Source organism: Clupea harengus, chromosome 5, assembly GCF_900700415.2.
Source record: "Clupea harengus chromosome 5, Ch_v2.0.2, whole genome shotgun sequence".
NCBI classification, from domain to species: Eukaryota; Metazoa; Chordata; class Actinopteri; order Clupeiformes; family Clupeidae; genus Clupea; species Clupea harengus.
This window is the reverse complement of record NC_045156.1, coordinates 22,510,425-22,529,475: the sequence shown is the minus strand read 5'-3', so window position 1 is coordinate 22,529,475 and position 19,051 is coordinate 22,510,425. Positions and strand designations below refer to the sequence as shown.

Below are 19,051 nucleotides of genomic sequence, written 5' to 3'. Positions count from 1 at the left end.
CCACCTCCTCCGTGCCTCCCTTCAAAGGCTTCCCATTAAGCGCCGTACACACACACAGTGTACCAAAGAAGGTGCTTAAATTAGCGTTGCCATATGGTTTACCGGTACAGTTTTTTTTCCAGTTGCTTTGGTACATTTTCCCAACTCAGAATTAAAATTCTCAAAACTGTTTGTTCAACCTCCACATCATCTAGTCACTTGTGCACATCATAACAGCAATTTCTCAGTCTTTTGAACATTTTGTGAATGCTTTAGTACATTCATGCAGAAGGGTATGCACAATGGTCTACTGTTTAGTCTTTCCCCAAAAAACATATACAGTAGGTACCTATTCACTGTGCAGGTCATGACATGCAAATGTGTTAAACCAGTTATCACTATGTGTCAACCATATGCTTCATCGGTTTCAATGACATGGTATTTTTGGAATGTTTGGAACGATATTTTTGTATGTTTGGAGTTAAGTTTTGTCATTCAGACATTGCTAGGTTACGTGTGATTGATGATTATTGATTCAATTTGTTCAAAGTTAGAAAATGAGTCACCAAACCATTGGGAATGTGCCACGCGAGCATGAGGGAAAATCCAGTAAGAGTCTGTGCCACTATATCTGACAACATGTTCAATCATATATTCACCACTAGCCGTCACAGCACACAAAAACCTTACCTTCCTAATGTAAAATGTATGTGGTCATTTGGGTCAATGTAAACCTCTCCACAAAAACAACATTAGGGTATGATTACTGTTCTATCTATTTTACTCTGCACTTTATCCAATGGCAAAGTTATTTTCAGAGTGAAGGTAAAATCTCTATGATCATCATAATTGGATAACATTACTTTGTCCTCAAAGAATGTATGTGGCATGTGAGAGTGTCTTATTCTTTCTCAATCCATAAATTACTATGTGAAAGATATAGAGTAAAAAGCTAATTTGGAAATAAGAGATACGCTTCCAGGATATAATTTTATACTGACAACATGACTAAGTATTATGACTGTCTGGGTTACAATCCATAACAAAGGGACTTGTATTTTGATGGCGCTGACATATTTATTGATGATATGATTTACTTCAGAGACTTTTAAAAGCACTTTGAGCGAGTTACAGGCTTTTGCAGGTAATCCATTGTGTGGGGCTGTTTGTACAAATTATTTCAAGAAATGTAAAATTTTGAAAATGTTAAGGACGATTCAAGAAATGTACCAAGGCGACTGAGAAAACCTGTAATGCATTAGAACTCCCGATTTAAGGTGGTCCGGATGACCCCCAGAGGAAGATGCTTACAGCATATCGTGGGGGTTTAAACCATATCTTGAAAAATGACTACGGGTGATAAAAGCTAAGCCTATCTCTGCAAAATAACTCACTGCATTATATGTGAGAAGGTCCAGATATGGCTACAATGAATACATTGTAATGTGACCCATATACATAATGATAATGCAGTCATTATAACCAAGGCCATGATTATACTGATTATAAAACATAGACTCAGACCAGTGAAGAGAGAGGAGGTAGACCATGCTGCATAATAAAGAAGAATGGTGGTGCAGGCAATGCAGGCTATCGGAAAGTGTAATGACATCTTTCGGTTAGAGGATAATATTTCACTTGTCTTTTGACATTTCATGCAAATATGTCCATAAACAGATTGTCTTGTACTTTAAAATGGAAAGGGTGTGATTCTGAATGCCAGTCCTCTTGTTAGCCTGTCAACTCACCCTAATTAAACCTAAGGCTACGTTTTTCAAGCTTTAGCACAAGATGATGCTAAAATGTTCATGCACTGGCATTATATCACTTTAGGCACAGCTTGATTTACAAGCTCTTGGCGAAACATTTTGCATCTTGTTTGCAACCATAATATGAGATGTTTCTTCTCTGACAATGAATGCAGCAACTCTAAACACTGAATATTTTTTAAAGTGTACCAAAGCAGACTGAGCTGCAATGGCACCATCAGATGCTTAGAGGTACAGCAAAAAAGCAGCTCGTTTCATTCAATCTGAGCATAAGGATAAGAAGTTATAGCAAGGACAGGCTAGTCTCTTCAACCATTCAAAACAGAAGTTGAGGAATATTACAATATATAAAGGAATATTAGTAAATACCCCCAAAGATTATATACATTCTTATTCTATATTCTCTATATTCTCTATTTTGAAAGCAGCCAGGATGAAAATAAGTGAGATAGAAGTGGTAAAGACTACAGTATTAACTATCTTGCAGCTAACTCTGCAAGTAGCAAAGAATCATCAACCACCTGTACGGACTAAACTCTAAAATATTCACCGTTCACTCACGAGTCTGGGCAAACAGTTTTTCACTCGGCCATTCAAACCCACTAGATGAGTACATGTAAATTTGCTGAATTTTAACTCACTTCTTCAGGGAACAAAATGCAACTGTAACTGTGTAAGTCAGATTACAGGGACACTTAAAAGACAGAGATGGAAAAAAAAAACTTTTGATTAGCATGGTAATTGCCATCAGCTTGGGGATTTAGCATTCACTGCAGATTTACCATTTTGAATGTGAAGCCAAATGTAAGCCTCTTCCCATGTGTAACGTAAGGAACAGTAAAGAAGCAGCCTTTCCAAACACTGTTGAAATTTATGGCTCTGCCCCCTGCTAAAAAAAATACTTGCTAAACTGCACAATTTAAGACAGCCTTATATAAGCTACAGCCAGAAGGTGAATCAGTAATTCTATGGTGGGTCAATACTTATGTTAGATACACATGGCATGTATACATGGAAATACTGCACGTCAACACCGAAGTCGCCGAGAGCAAATTCACATTCACATCCATTGTCTCCTATCAGCTATGCCATAAAATGACGAGAACACTGTATGTTGTTGTGTAACTGTTGGGCTTCTTGCCAAAGAAACTATCAGCCCATTTGACGTTTCCTAATATTCCTGATCGAAATCGCTTCTGACTACATATGTACACACACACCAACTGCAGTGAAGGGAAAAAAACACAGTCTATTAGGAACAGATTAAAGTCCACATGGTTCATCTGCATGTTTTTTGGGGTGGCAGCATCTGAAATCTTCACTATAAATAGTTGATTTGTTTTGGAGATAGAGCTGGGTTAGCCTGGAGGCATTTCCTGCGCCTCTTTACACATGGGCCTCCTCCTGTCTGTGAGATGGCATATTGGGAATGTAATTTCCAGCACAGTGAAGTCTGTGCTTTGGCGAAAAATCCATGTCAGGGCAAACAACCTTCCTGTTCTGCGCTCACGTCTGATGAAACGACCTAAAAATTGGCAAAGCCCATAATCATTTGCGCAAATAGTGGCATATTTGAATTTTATATGCAAGGATGTATTTGCCTTCGCCTTCAACCTACTCCTGACCTTCCTCCACTGTGTATAAAGCCATTGTAAGACCTTGTAAGATTGACTGCAGTGCACACTAAAGATGAAGCTAGTCAGATCTATGGTATAGAGTATTTTTCCTAGTCTGCATTGCAAGCAGTGAAGAAGAGGATAACTTACATGCGCTGAATGCAGATGTATTTGTATTTCTGACAGCTACATAGCAACCAGTGTTGTACAAATTTGACTTATTGCCAGTTTCTGCCTCTGTCAACACTGTCTCAGATGTTTTTCATTTGTGAAATATCAGCATGCAATCATACATACTGCCATAGGCTCAGATAATACTCGTTAAACACTGTGTACAATTCTTTCTTCACCTCTACCCAGCTTTCAAGCAAGGTCTCTCTCTCTCTCATTCTTTCTCTCTCTTGTGTGTGTGTGCATGTGTGTGTGTGAGAGAGAGAGAGAGCGCAAGAGAGAGAGAGCGAGAGAGAAAGAGAGAGGGAGAAAGAGAGAGTAAATAGTGGAGTCCAGTGTGTGTGTAAAGCACTCAGCCCCCAACGATTCCTTCCCTGTCTGTGCAGTGAGCAGTGAGTCAGAGACAGATGACTGACAACGGCAAATTAAAGGCAAACACAAGATAACACAAATCACATCCACTTCCACAACAGCCCCATCAGTCCTCATGCAAATAAACACTCCACTGCTTGAGTCAATATGTTCAGACAGACCTACTACTGGTTAGACATCTCCACATCCACATCACCATCATTTATGAATGTCATAAAACCAACAAACACAGAGTGCAGAATGCTCACTAAACATAAAGATGCAGTGGCGTGTGGCTGTGGGTGTTTATCTTTTTTCTTCTTTTCATTCAGATCTATCAGAGATACAAAGCTGAAACAGAGTGAGAAGGGAGTGGTAGACAGATAGAGAAGCTGGCAGACAGACAGAGAGAGAGAGAGAGAGAAGAGAAGAGAAAGAGAGGAAGGGGGAGAGAGGAGAGAGAAAGAGAGGGAGGGGGAAAGAGAGGAGAGAGAGAAGAGAAAGAGAGGGAGGGGGAGAGAGGAGAGAGAGAAGAGAGAGAGAAGGGGGAGAGAGAGAAGAGAAAGAGAGAGAGGGAGGGGAGAGGAGAAGAAAGAGAGGGAGGGGAGAAGAGGAGAGAGAAGAGAAAGAGAGGGAGGGGGAGAGAGGAGAGAGAAGAAGAGAGGGGGGGAGGAGAGAGGAGAGAGAAAGAGAGGGAGGGGAGAGAGGAGAGAGAGAAGAGAAAGAGAGGGAGGGGGAGGAGAGGAGAGAGAGAAGAGAAAGAGAGGAAGGGGGAGGAGAGAGAGAAAGAGAGAGAGGGAGGGGAGAGGAGAGAAAGAGAGGGAGGGGGAGAGAGGAGAGAGAAGAGAAAGAGAGGGAGGGGGAAGAGGAGAGAGAGAGAAAAGAGGGAGGGAAGGGGGAGAGAGGAGAGAGAAGAGAGGGAGGGGGAGAGAGGAGAGAGAGGAGGAGGAGAGAGAAGAGAAAGAGGGGAGGGAAGGGGAGAGGAAGAGAGGAAGAGGAGGTTAGGGGGGGGGGGAGGGGGAAGAGGAGAGAAGGAGGAAGGTAGAGAGAGGAGAAGAGCAAGAGAGAGAGAGAGAGAAGAGAAGAGAAGGAGGGGGGGACGAGAGGAGACAAATGAGAGGGCAGGGGGAGAGAGGAGAGAGAAAGAGAGGGAGGGGGAGCGAGAGGAGAGAGAAAGAGAGGGAGGGGGAGAGAGAGGAGAGAGAGAGAGAGAGAAGAGAAAGAGAGAAGAGAAAGAGAGAATGGGGGGGAGAGGAGAGAGAAAGAGAGGGAGGGGAGAGAGATAGCAGGAAAGAAAAAGAGGAAATGAGGAAAAGGGCAAAGGGAGAAAGGAATGCCTAAGAACACGAAAAAAAGAAAAAGGAAGAAGAAAGTAAAATATGGAAGAAAGAAAAAAGACAGAGAGGAGAGGATGAGGGAGAAGCCAAGAAAGGGTGGGGGAAGAGGAGGAGTGGGGGGGGGGGCAGCTAAGGGATTCAAAGCTGTTGCAGACGAATCATTTGCGCCATAGCGTCACCCAGTTGGCACTGAACTCTATCACATTCTCCTCATTCTTCACTGCGTATTAGGCTAGCAAGCAGGCGCCCCCATTTCATTCCTTCAATTAAATGCCTGCTCTCACATAATTAACAACTGTTTTGTCCACAGATCAATAAGAAGCTGTTCATTAAAAGTCCCTTTGCTTTTTCAAGATCCCCTGGCAAATTTCTTTAATGGTATGAAAAGGTGCCTGCAAGAATTTGCATTTAGTGAAAGATGAGTAATTCTTGGCTTTTTAACGCGAAGAAGGGCGGGAAGAAAGCAGAGGGTAAAGCTCAACAGATTTGGCTTGAAAAAGAAAGCCTTAAAGAAACAGAATCAGAGAATATTCATGCTTTTTAAGATTGCATGAAAATACATATTTGATTATTTTTGCATGTACCACATACATATTCTCATAGCTGAACAGACAGACAGACAGAGACAGACAGACAGACAGACAGACAGGCAGACAGAAAGACACAGATGTCAAGCTTCCTTTCGAGGAGACCCCACCCGTCAGGATTAAGACGGTGGAGATCACAGAATACAGCGGAAGGTGATCACACCACTCTAGACTCTACGTATAGAAAATCAATAATCACAACAGAGGCTCCCTCTGACACCATGCCTGCCAGCCATCCTCCCCTGACTTACACTACTTATGGTGCATAACATGCTTATGATCAATACTGATTTCCACACTGGGAGCTCTTAGCCTATTGTGGCCCTGCGCATTTGAGATGCGTAGCAGAGCCAGTATTTGGAATACAAAGACAGCCACAGTGATCGCAGCTGAGAGTTGAAACCTCAATAGGCTGCCACAGAATATTGATTAACACATTGAAGTGTGTGATTATAAGACCACATCAGTATACTTATCCATGGTGACTTTGTGGAGGACATCCTCTAAGCCTTTTAGTTGATGGAAATTACTCCAGTTGTTTCCTATGACCACAATCTGCTGTTCTCTGCTATGATTTCCATGTAATTGCATTACAATATATTACATCCGTAAAGTTAAGCCAACAGGTTATATTCACCGGCTGTACGCTGCTCTTGTCATTTTAGGTCAAGGTTTTCTAACATTCAGTGCTTTCACAATTCATGCAGTCCAGACAATTGAGAAGAATGCACTGAATATTGCATCAAAGATCTTTTAAGAAATGAGATTTTGTCTCTTGGTGGGCAATTGTGTTGCTTGTTCGCTGCTTTTCACTAAATTGTGCATGTGATCGAAGTTCTGCAACTGGAATGTTTTCTGGACAATGAATGGGGCCTACATCTAATAACCTCTAATTCTGAATCCAAGCATCATCATTTTTGTTTGTAAGCCATACAATTTTTCAAGACCAATTTGCCAACATTCTGCCCCGCTCCGTTTCCCCTCTTGGATTCCCCTGTGTCCCATTTGAGGCCCTCACAGCAGTATGCATTTTTCTTTTCAGATTTTTTTGCTTATAAAGTACTGTAAAATCCCTTTTTTTACTACACCCAGGGCTTTCTCATTTCTGGGCATCACATCAAAAAAGCTGTATATTGTGTAGTTACAGAGCTATACTGCATACGCGCATAGTGAAAACCCCAAATCAGCAGCCACATAAACAAGGCAGAGCCGAATTACTTCCCCCCGCCCCCCCTTTCTCCTGAGATATTTTGCCATCTCCACTAAGGTAATAAGTACCCCCCTTCCCCCTTCCCCCACCCCCTAAACCATTCCATCTCCCTATCATGAAGCATGTGAAACCTGCATCAGTAAATATGGATACACCTTCAAATCACCTCTGAGCAGTCCAAATCTCCTATAAGCAGAAGGGGGTAAATAATTTCCTCCGGAGGGTAACTGCAAACTGTCAGAGGGACATAAACATGCTGCCACGCAAAAGGGTCTTGCTATTAGTCGCCTGCAGATGAACCGCATTCCCAATTCATAACAATGTCAGACTAACTGTAATACACCTTATCAGAGCAGTTTTTTCCCCCTGCGTGACATAAAAATGCCTGTAAATGTGACAGCGACCCTGACAGTGTTGAGGGAAGTACATCATTTGCCAGAGGAAAGGCGACTGCAAATGCGGTGTCTCACTAAAGAAAGCCGCTATCTTTGAGAGCATAAGAAGATGTATAGCATGGGCCCCTTTTGCATTTTAATCGACGCAGAGTAAGGATGGTTTCATTTCTGTTGAATATGTGATGGTAAGGCCACGGTATTACAAAAGAGAAAAAGTCTGACCCTGTTCCAATGTCTTTAACACACTTCTGTGGGGAATAAATCACTCCACTAAAGTATTACATAAAAAAACAACACACTGCATCCTTTTTTTCCAAATCCAGCTCCTAAACATTATTTATTTATTTGGTCTGGTTTCATTTATTTATTTCCGCAAGATTACTTTGTGTGGATAAATATGCCAGCCTGCTGGTTGCTTGGAGACATCAGATTATGATGCACAATCAATTACAGATACTGACAGATGGTGCGGGCGAATTTCCACACATAATCTGGACGAATGGGTGCTTTGGATGAGAGTCCCCTTGATATGAAAATGCCAGACAGACAGACATATTAAGATACATTAAGGTCCACGAGGTCGTAATCCCCCTGAGTCAGCGGAATTCCGAACGCATGTTAATCTAGTGTGCTGCCCGGGCTGCAACCGGGAGAATTGCTTTAGCGACAACTCTGGGATTTTCTCCAGCTAATCTGCTCACCCCTCTCTGCCCTGACTTGATTATGGTAATCAGGATTTGATCATCTCAGGTTTATTTATTCATTAGAAACTTTGTTTACAGCGGCAAACACCACCCCCCACCCTCTGGGTAGATCAGGCTTTTTTAAAGGTCTGATGAGTTACATTGTGAAAGTGCAATAACAATATATGAGCCAGCCTCTCACAACAAATAACACATGCATATTAATGTGTAAGAAAGAAGAAATAATAATAATAGTTTCGTTGTTCAATAAAATAACAATTTGTATTTAAATATTTGATTACCTTTGTCAACAAGGGAAATTCTCCTCAGGCTTTAGTGATGACTGGCAGTCTAAATAACAACTGTGACTTAGCACGCAGCACACCTTCTTTTAAAAACGCCTTTGCATACAAGCACCCCATTGAGTGACTGTGGGCGTTTTTCTTTTCTTTTCCTTTTTTTTCCAAACCTAGTGAATAACCACAATCTAGAGCAATCATATTCAAACAGCTTGTTATGTAAATGATTGCCTCTCATCCTTTTCTTGACACCAAACCATTCAATCACGCCAATGGTAGTTAGTGTTTGTATAATACTTTCTTTTTTTTAAAGAAACAAACAGTATACACCTACCATCCAATATGGCTGGCATGCTGTTGCTCTAAGCTTAATGGTACTGCTAGTTGAGAGATTTCAAACCTTCAGTGTTGAAGTGATTTGGTTTCGAAAAGAAAGGAGAGACATGAGAGTAAATGTTGAGTTGTAACACATGTTGCGCTTACTGTGAGTGCTCTTGGAAAGATCTCAGGCTTCTCTGGTGTCTTGACAGACTGTTGATTTGAGTCCTACTTCCACTTCCATCATGTTATTCTGTGATGGGGAAAACAGGAAAAGTAATGTTAGATGTTTCCCAGATAAAGACAAATTCATTTTTCAAAAAGGACTCCTAATTACAGTGAAGGGAGCGATGGTAATTTGCTAATGGACCAGGGGGAGGGGAGCAGGACGGCTTCTTTTTTTCAGATAAAAGAATAAATCCCCACACACTCAGTCAGTGAGGGCAGGGAGGAACTAAAGTGGCTTTAAAAACAGAATCATTTTGTACATTTTTTTGTTCAGAGTGCGTGCGTACATGCGTATGCGTGTGACAGGGAGACCGGGGGATATGGAGAGAGAGAGAGCGAGAGAAAGAGAGAGAGAGAGAGAGAGAGAGAGAGAGAGGGGGAAAGACAGAGTTGTGGGTTGCTCTTGTGAATGAAGGCATCACTTTGCTCAGTGAGTGCATTCAATAACCTCAAGACTTGATTTAATTACATCTCCCTCCTCCCAAAGATAGACTACACCATCCCTGGGGACTCTCTCATGTCTATGTTAACTGTTTTAATTACACTTTACCCATGGTCTAACATAGGAACCTCATTCCGACAGCACACTTACAACATACACCCGCCACTGGCCTCTCATACCGCCGACACGCATAAACACAACGTTTGAGTAATTCAAGAGTTATTACACCGACTTAACAGACATCCCTCTAGCCCCTGCCCAGGGGGGGTTACTAACGGGATATTGAATGTGCTTCAAAAGACTGATGAACTCCAGCAAGAACATACTTATGCTGTGCAGAGTCACCAGTGAGTGACGTAAAAGGACCTCCCACTGGAGAAAGGCTGATACACTTCATTTACACTGTGAGCTCCAGGGCAACAGCAACACACCAGTGTTAATACAGTATTCCATATAGGCTCTAATGGTTTTGCACTATTAATACGGTTTATATGTGTAAGTAAAATGAAAAAAATGTGTATTCAGGTAAAACAGCTAACAGAGCTAAAGATGTAACGCACACACTAACACTACCAGCACCACAACACTAACGCACTAACACTCACAAGGAACACTCAGATACCAGTGGAGTCTTATCCTCTGGGTATACACAGCCCCTACAGCACCCCTCTGCTGAAACAGGCCTAGCCCTGCACAGGCATGCTTAGGGACTTCAGTGACTTACCCCCACCAACCCCAAACACCCAACAGGAGCAGGACATCATTTCCAACTGCTCAGACTAGCAATTGTAGGGTTAGCACACCCAAAGAGAGCACACACACATATACGCACACCTGCGCACACACACACACACACACACACATACACACACACACACACACACTGCACTGGGATTCTACTCCAAAGAGAATTCAGCGAGACTTCTGAAGGACTGTACAAATCTGTGCAGTGATTTAGATCAAAGCGGAACATGCCGCTACAGATGTTGAAATGTGCAGTGTTTAATGGGGTTCTGAGGTGTCTGGACTGGATCGGCTTCTATCACGATCAATCTAATGTTTTGTTTGTGTTTAGAAAGCAAAGCTGTGTTGTGTTCAGAGAGGGTGGGCTAGGGGTGGGTGAGGGTAATAGCACCAAACCTAAGACAAGCATGTGTGTCAACTGTAGTTTGTACTATTTCATATTACGCACTTCGAATGCATATTGAGACAAAATAAAAAAACTAATCTGGCCAAAGACTTTCTGCTGCCTGCTTAGAGCTGCATTACATGGGTGATAGAGGTGATAACACTTTCATTAAAGCATGGAATGTCTTTAAACATTTACAGCATTTGCTCTAGCTGAAAAAAAATTAGCACACAATAAAATTAACATTTCTACACATTATATGAAAATGTCCTGCTCTCAACTACACTCATGGGGCCCTAATTTCACAGGGCAATGAGCACCGCGAATAGGCTTCGCACATCAGCAACCGCAGAGTGAGAATAGGCAGGGACACCTACGTTTATTTACAAATTTCATTGACACAAAGCAGGGTGCAATCAAGCATAAATGGGTTGAGTAGTTAGTGGCTGTGGCAATGACAACATTCTTTATCAGCCAATCACAATGATTCAACCATACCTTATTAATGTTCACAGGGAGCTCAGTAATTGTCCTACAGCAGAGCAAACAACACATTTCAAGTGGCGAATGGAGAGGTTTACACCAGAGGAGATGTGGGTTCTTGAGCGTGAAGTCTGCCTGACATGAAATCATTCAGAAGTTTCACGGAAAAAGGTGTTGCTTTTGAAGGAACTCGTTGACGTGGAAATCCCATGTCTGTGCGCAGACACACCTCAGAACTGCGTTGACCCACCTATGTTTGCGCTTAGAATATTGGCCATGAAATCACCATTAAGATTTTGCCAAGTTATTAAATTAGCTTTAGGCCATGTGCTGCAGGTTTTGCGTGCTATCAGACATGTTGCATCAATGGAATTAGGGCCCATGGTGTCATTGTCATGAGTATAGCCTATAGAATATATACGTAGGTAAATACTTAGTAATTCAAAGTAGCATTCATTTAAGAAAAAAATAAACTGTTTAAAAGTTACGAAAATCTGCAACCCCCCCCGATCACAAACCCCTACAATGAGAACAGATGATGAGGGATCTAATCTGTTTATCAAAGCAGCACTTCTGCAGCTGCCAGGCAGGATTGTCTGCTCAGCAATGATATGATCCCCACCACCCGACCCAGCCCTCCAGTCTTCCAAGGCGCAGTGTATGTTTTGGGTATTAGCAGATGAGTGTGAAGCAGCACCACCATGCTTTAATGTCTCCTCTCGAGGTGCTGGTTCAGAAGCCGGCTGCAAAGCAGGATAAACGCGCCGGGCCCTAACCACAATCCCCCTGGCCTTGGGCACTCTGAGCTCTCACTCTCTCTTTCTCTTCCTTTCTCGCTCTCCATCCCCCTCTTCTCTCTCTCTCTCTCTCTCTCTCTCTCTGTGCCTCTAGGTCCACAGTGCTTAAAGACACTCTTTTTGTCAGTAGCTCTCAGGCAGCTCATGTGGGTGCTCCTCTGTAGTGTGAAAAGTCATCGGTCACACTGTCTGTCTTCCATAAGCACTGTGAATGCTAATCAGAATGGCCTTTTCTCATGTGGAAACTGTGTTAACAACATACAGAAAAAGCATAGGATGTAAAACGTTCCACATGCTTCAGACAAACGATTACATGTTGATGTATAAAAGGGCAAAAAAAAAAAGAATAGGGCCAGGTTTAATTTTGAATGTTTACACGCAAATGAAAGCAGATCATTGTTTCTATAGGAGCCGTGTCTCAGAACCACGCACGGCCTTGCACTGACAAATAGCGGGTCAGGAAATGGGAAATAACCCCACAGGAATTCATCACAGCTCTGGTGCATCGGTTCTTTATGATAAAGGGTAAACATCTTCTGGTCTGAATGCATATTTCGGTCACAATTTCAGTTCTCCACATTTTCAGTGCTAACTCTGACTACAAAACTGAGCCGTCCTTGAACACCCACATGAACCACACCTCTGAATTTCTTGTTCCACTTCCCTCTGTTCTCAGTTGAATGCACTAATCAGGGTCATGTAGAATTAATAACAAAACGGAGCTGATTTCAGTTGGACAAATGTTTGTCACATTTGTTATTTCATGGATATGGCCTGGTAAGTCCTTTTCTATTAGTAGATTTGGAGACTTGAAAAAGCTACTTTAAAAAAAAACTAAAAAAGTAGTGTAGAGTGGGCCCAATTCTTCGGGACTGTCTGACAGGAGCATCACAAAAAGGCCACTAATGTCTGCTGACCAGAGGCAGTGGATGAAAGATAAAAAGCATCTTGAAAAGCGTACTATACCAACAGCCTTTTACATACGACACTTCAATGTGTAGTTTTGTGGGAGGGGGGGGGGGCTCCAATTACCTTAGGCTTAGTATTAAAAAGACTAGGCCTAGTTCAAAGAGAAGTTTTCATTAACCATGCAACACATCAATCCAATGTATCTCACGCACACTTTAGGTCCAAAGTAGACAGAAACGAGCAAAAATACATCACTGGAGCATCCCAAAGGCTGGGCTAAAATTAGCCAAGGGACTTGAGGCTTTCTGAAATCAAACACCTTCAGATTTCAATAGAATACTTTCAACATGAAGAACTTGATGAGAAATATATATGTATATGTGTGTGTGTGTGTGTGTGTGTGTGTGTGTGTGTGTGTGTGTGTGTGTGTGTGTGTGTGTGTGTGTGTGTGTGTGTGTGTGTGTGTGTGTGTGTGTGTGTGTGTGTGTGTGTGTGTGTGTGTGTGTGTGTGTGTGTGTGTGTGTGTCTGTGTATGAGTCCCAGGTCTGTTCGATATGAAGCCAAAGCCGATAAAAGCATACAACAGGCATAGAAAGAATCCAGAGAAGGTGGAACAGGCCAGCACTACAGCTACACAAGTGCAAAGAGACTCGCTTCCCTCTGTGCTGGGGGAATACAGAGCAGAGTGATAGACCACCAACTTATTTACCACGTATTGAATTCATCAAGATCTCATTTATAATGGGAAGATTGGTTTGAAGTAAGCAGGGAACTGAATATGTAGTGGGAAAACACAATATAATACTGAGACTTACACAGCGTATAGGTAATTTAAATTGATAAAAGACTGACAATTGGAAAACAAATGAGTTGGAATGCCTTGCTGCTTGATATGCAGGGGTGTATGTGTGTTGGGTGTTTGTGTGTTGGGGGTGGGAGGGGGGTCAGTGGGTAAATGTGTGGATATGACACAAAAACAACACATTTCTGATTAGATTTCATGATTCCGTACACCATACTGAAGACATACTGTCAGGCTATAGCAGCTATATTCAAAAACTGAAAAAAATTCTAAATCAGTATCTTAATACTAATTTCAGACCAGTACAGACCTTATGTGACCATTTCTGCCAGATTCAGCCACACATTATTGCTGAGGAACTGCACTATTCTTCTTCAGCCCTGGACATGTCTGCTAATGTCGTGATATGTTGCAAAAGAACAACATTTCTGCAACTGTGGTTTCTCTCCTGCCGATGCCAGTTTAGAAAACTAATCTCATAATAATTGTATTTGATACCAACCATATCGGAGAATGAACAAAAGATAATTAATTTAAATGCCGGGATATAGCACAGTGTTATGATATTTAAGTATTTAGACACATTAATACACACTAACAGTGAGTTTCAATATTGAACTGCAGCTATAGAAGTGTTGATTATGCCTGTAAATCCAGACACTGTGTCACCGCAAGCAAAAGCATAATACCAATACAACTGTGAATGACAGACCTAGCAATTAGGCCCACGGTACAGGAGGCCTAAGTGAATAAAAAAAAAGTCATGCTTTCAGGGAGTCCAGCGTAAAGTCCTTTTGTTTCTGAACATTATGCTCATTTTGCCCAGAACATTCATAAACACGTAAAGTGGGAGAATTTGGCAAACCTGTGTTTTAATGCTCCATTATCCCAGCTGAAAGTGTTCCTCTCTTTCATATGTGATAACTGCTACTGTTCTCACCTTGCTTCACCAGTGCAAACGAGTGACACAAGATGCAATCCATGCGATGACAGGGATTGAAGGTAATAACAGGCATTCACAGTATGTAATTCCCACAGATCTTACATGATGCTGCTGCATGCTGTTGCAGGATTGTCTTCGTATCCTGACTTTGATTACAGGACCTAAGCTTAAAGGTGGTTTATGTCTGTTTACCTCAAGCCCCCATCATTTCTATTCTTTGTGCTGCCGAGGACATGACGTGCTTGGCCTCAAAGTTGCAAGCAAGGTGCCTTGTCACATATTGTTCAACACTCAAAACTACATGGAAATTAGGATTTAGGTGGAGATGTGCATATACGTAGATGATTGCGCTGAACATGATGAATGTCTCCCAGATGAGGGTTTCATGACCAGATTATCTGAGGTTTATGGTTTATGGTAAAGCTTCCTTCTGGTTATTTCTTTTCATTTGCGGAAAGATCAGTGGAACCTCCAACAAACATGTGAAGTATTTGGATTCATTTGGATTATCAACTTTGCATTATTTATAGATTACTACCAACTCAAAACAGACTATAAGCAGAAAGAAAACCAATGCTTGATCTGGTTGTACACTAACATACCAGCCCCACTGCAGAAAGCAGAGGGAGGTTAAGCAGACGACCAGCTATGTTATCTCTGTGCTCACATGCTCACATGTCAGTCATATAGTACCGTACGTGCAAGTACTGCATTAACATCGCATTGGAACAGTCTATTACATGTCAAATGCAGGCAGAATTCCCAAGGTAAACTTTTGTTTGTTTCTTTGTTCATCCTTAACAAAGGTAGATCCCTTTAACTCCAGGGTCTCCCATGTCAGAACAGCTTCTCAGCTGCCAGATGTGTCATTACCTTTTCCTTTGCTTGTCTTGTTCATCGTTGCACCATGCTTGCTTGAAAGGTCAGATGGCATAATCGTTTCAGCCCTGTGCGTCTCTAATGGCATGCAGGGTTTTCCCCCTGGCTTGTCATGAAGCTGGGATTGATCATTCCAGCTGTTAATTCATCGTCTTCCTTGCCAGAAGTGCTGGTACTTCCTACACTTTGCTTACTTGTGATTTTGTAGGTCACACACATAGAGAACCTTTGGCACTCACCTCACTCTTACGCATCAGTATTTCCAGCAACCATGTCCCTGTGAACATTGGTATTTCTTGCCGGGCATTTTGGGAGAATGAATATTATGCTTATTTTGCAATTACAAAGGTCGTGACAAATACCTCAACCTAAGAGGCTATCAAGAACACCTCTGTGCACTGTTGACTTCTGCCCATGGTTCAGCAGTGTTGAGCAGGACTTCAGTCAGACAGTTAAGTGTCTCTCTGTACGGCTGTGCAGGATGGTGAAAAGAAGTGGCAAGTATCAGGAACAGCCTGAAACCAAACGGTCCAGAGCAGTTGTCAGTGTAGATGCTAGTCAGCAGGGTGGAATTGTTCAGCGACATGTGAGTGTACACAGCTTCTGGAGAGCTACACGTTAGTCTACACACTTCCACTACTTCCACAACAAGCAGTGTGTGTAATCCTCAAATTTTAGGACACTTACAGATACGTTCAGTTACAATGGCATGAGACAGGAGCAACTGAGTTTGTAGTTCTGATACATGGCTCTATTAAGCTAGGTATCTATGCTAGCACATTACAGTTAGATAGCTACATTGAAATGATTAAAGTATGTTATGTGATTTGAATATGTGTAAGCAAAGCATCAGGCTGTGTACAAACAAAATAACTAGCTTGATAAATGCAAGTGATAGAAGTCTTTCTCAAGGATTTTCGAAAAACCCAATACCTGCGTCATAATAAGCTAGCAAAAGCCACTGAAATAAATCTAATGAATCCTAACAAATTCCTATTTTTCTCTTGGTCTGTATAAAACCTCCATGGTGATAAGTCATAGGATAATATGTTAGCTCTGTAATTATTGTAAAATAATAAATAGATATGATAACAATAGATACATTTGGACACCATTTCAGTCAGATTTAAGGAAAATTACAAGGAATTATTTTTGTTTCACTAAATTGCTCCAATACCTGTTTGATCTCAAAAGAGCTCTACAAGAGGACAAGGAATAGTGACAAATGACTACTTCGACAAGTGGTGATCTATTAGTGGACCTAAATGTTTAAGAGGACCAAACTGAATACACCACCAATGATTAAATCATTCAAATTTTATGCTAGATTTGTGTGTTATTCGATCACAGAATTTATGCAAAGTACTTAACGGCAAGCGGATCAAACATAGAACAGCTGCTAGTCATAATACTGAGAACTGACACAATGGCTAATTCAAATTAGCGTTGATGATACAAACTATTTGAAATATGATTACACAGCAAAGAGGGATTTATTCAAATACCACACGACACACACACCAAGTTCCAAATCTATGAGTTGAATAGTTCTTATCGTGGTAAAATGTACCCATTTGATACTATTGATACTATTTTGATTTAACCTAAGGAGACATTCAAAGATGCAGAGATGGATATGGTAAACTTCCCTTTTAGCTACCACAGTATCCCTGAATTCCCTTTTTCATTTGTGCCCAGATTCAAAATATTTGCTGGACAAAGAAGAAGAGTAAAACATTTTCCTGAATGGGGGAATGGAAAGGGAGAAAGGAAAAGAGAAGGAAAACAAAAGCCTGAAGGGATTTGATCATTTTACCACCCTTTAGGTGACTATTGGGAATATCATTTACATTTGCTACACATTTGATCATTTTGGGAAGAATGATGGTCTCACCTGCAACTTCAGTAAACACCTATAAACATGTTTCTTAGTTTAGAGACCTCTGCAACTAAACATGCATATTTGTTTTGACCCCAAATGAACAGAGAGATTTGTGTGTTCAATCGGATATCGTAGTAGCCATGGACTGAGTACTAAATAGCCAAGGCGTTGCGCTATGTTTGCCTTGATTAGTCATCCTTTTTTGTTAGAGCCAGAGATTTTGGTGGCTTGGGCCACAGTAAATATTTTCGTTGAAGAAAGGATCCTGTCCCATGATTCATGTGTCAGCTTTATATTATATTAACACTGTTACGACTTTTGTAGAAAACCGTTGTCATCTGCCTCCATTGTTATTGTTTCGGTCACTAGCCAGCCGGAACGTAACAAACACTAATACAGAATACAATCAAACAATATAACAAATACAATTAGTGCTTGAACTATAAGTAGAGCTGCTCAGAGTGACCAGCATGATTTCATGAGACTGGAAACCAACTTTATAGTTATTAATCAGTGTCGATTTATTGATGAATGGCTGTGTTTTGAAATGTCTGTTAACTTGGAAGTACAAAACAGTTCATCCACCAAAACTGGTTGGACAACGAGAGATACAATAATGAAAGTTCATTGGTTATGGTGAAGAAAAATGTTAAAGAATAGGGTAAAACTGTATTAACAAAGACTCTGACACCCGCCTTGACAGCCCGCTCATCCAACAGATCTCCCATTTACAAAGACGCAGAGTCCTTGGTCAATGTGTTATTTTTTTCTTTTGGCAAGGATGGACTGGCACTGGGGAAAAGAATGTCTCCTTCTTATATCAGAAAAAACTGGCATTCAAAAGACAATCTGCATAGTGCCAGCATTTCATAGCTTTTTTTGAGAGACAACAATCAACAGAACAATTGAAGGAATAGCTTTTAGGCAGGCTTGAATATGAGCTCTCTTGCTTCGTCTGGCATCTGGCAACTCAAAGAAACATTTGGCTCCGGTCTAAGATTCTCAAAGATAACAAGCCACCCAGGAAAATGTTCATGGAAAACCTATGTTTGAAAACTGTGTATATGTCTGTGTGTCTGTGTGTCTGTGAGGGGATGGATGAAAAGAGAATGGGGAATCAAAGGAATTAGATAAAGATCCTGGTGTGTAGTGTAATCATGCTGTGCAAGTAAAAGATTAAGTGACTACTCGAGGTGTGATGGCCAAACTAGATCAGACTGAATAATGGAAAATAACCCCTATGTACACTTTATAGCAGGGGTCTCATAGTCAAATTACCTGCGGGCCACTTGCCAGGTTATCTTCTTAAAAGGGGGCCAGTGCGATAGGGTATGAGGAAAAAGAATCTTCTGCATTTCTTCTGATATCTCAAAACATTAATTAATCATTAATACGAACAAATAGCATATTAACTTTCCACAAATGTCACATTCTGCCACTGTATTTGCTGTGAGACTGACGTTTCTGAATAAAGATCGATGCTTTTCTCTCACTCTCCTCATCTCCGAACCAATTATACTCATCTGAGTGTTTGGTGGTGCAATGGCGCTTAAGAATAAGAAAGGCTATTTTCTCCTTGCAAATCAGACAGGTGGCCGCTGCATTAACCTCAATGAAGAAATGTCCACTTTTCTTGAAACTGCCAATGTTCCTGGTCGACCTTTCTTTTTGCTTCGGAAAGAGACATTTTTGCTTACATTTGCAGTTAAGAGGCAGCTACTGGCTAAAGGTGTTTGAAAGCAATAGCTCTATTGGTTGCCTGGTAACGGTTAGGTTTTTTGATTATTTTGGTTGGCTGACCCAGAGCAACTGCTCCGCAATTAACGTTAGTTTTTGCAACTG

At 41.4% G+C, this 19,051-nt stretch overlaps 1 protein-coding gene across 1 annotated transcript in view; it reads right to left on the bottom strand.

Moving 5' to 3' along the window:
- Positions 1 to 19,051, bottom strand: part of LOC105895883 (cadherin-22) — a 106,775-nt gene that overhangs the window by 66,852 nt on the left and 20,872 nt on the right. The window contains exon 2 of the mRNA XM_012822573.3: positions 8,881 to 8,968. The gene's annotated coding sequence lies outside the window, so the exon portion shown is untranslated. The remainder of the gene's footprint in view (positions 1 to 8,880; positions 8,969 to 19,051) is intronic.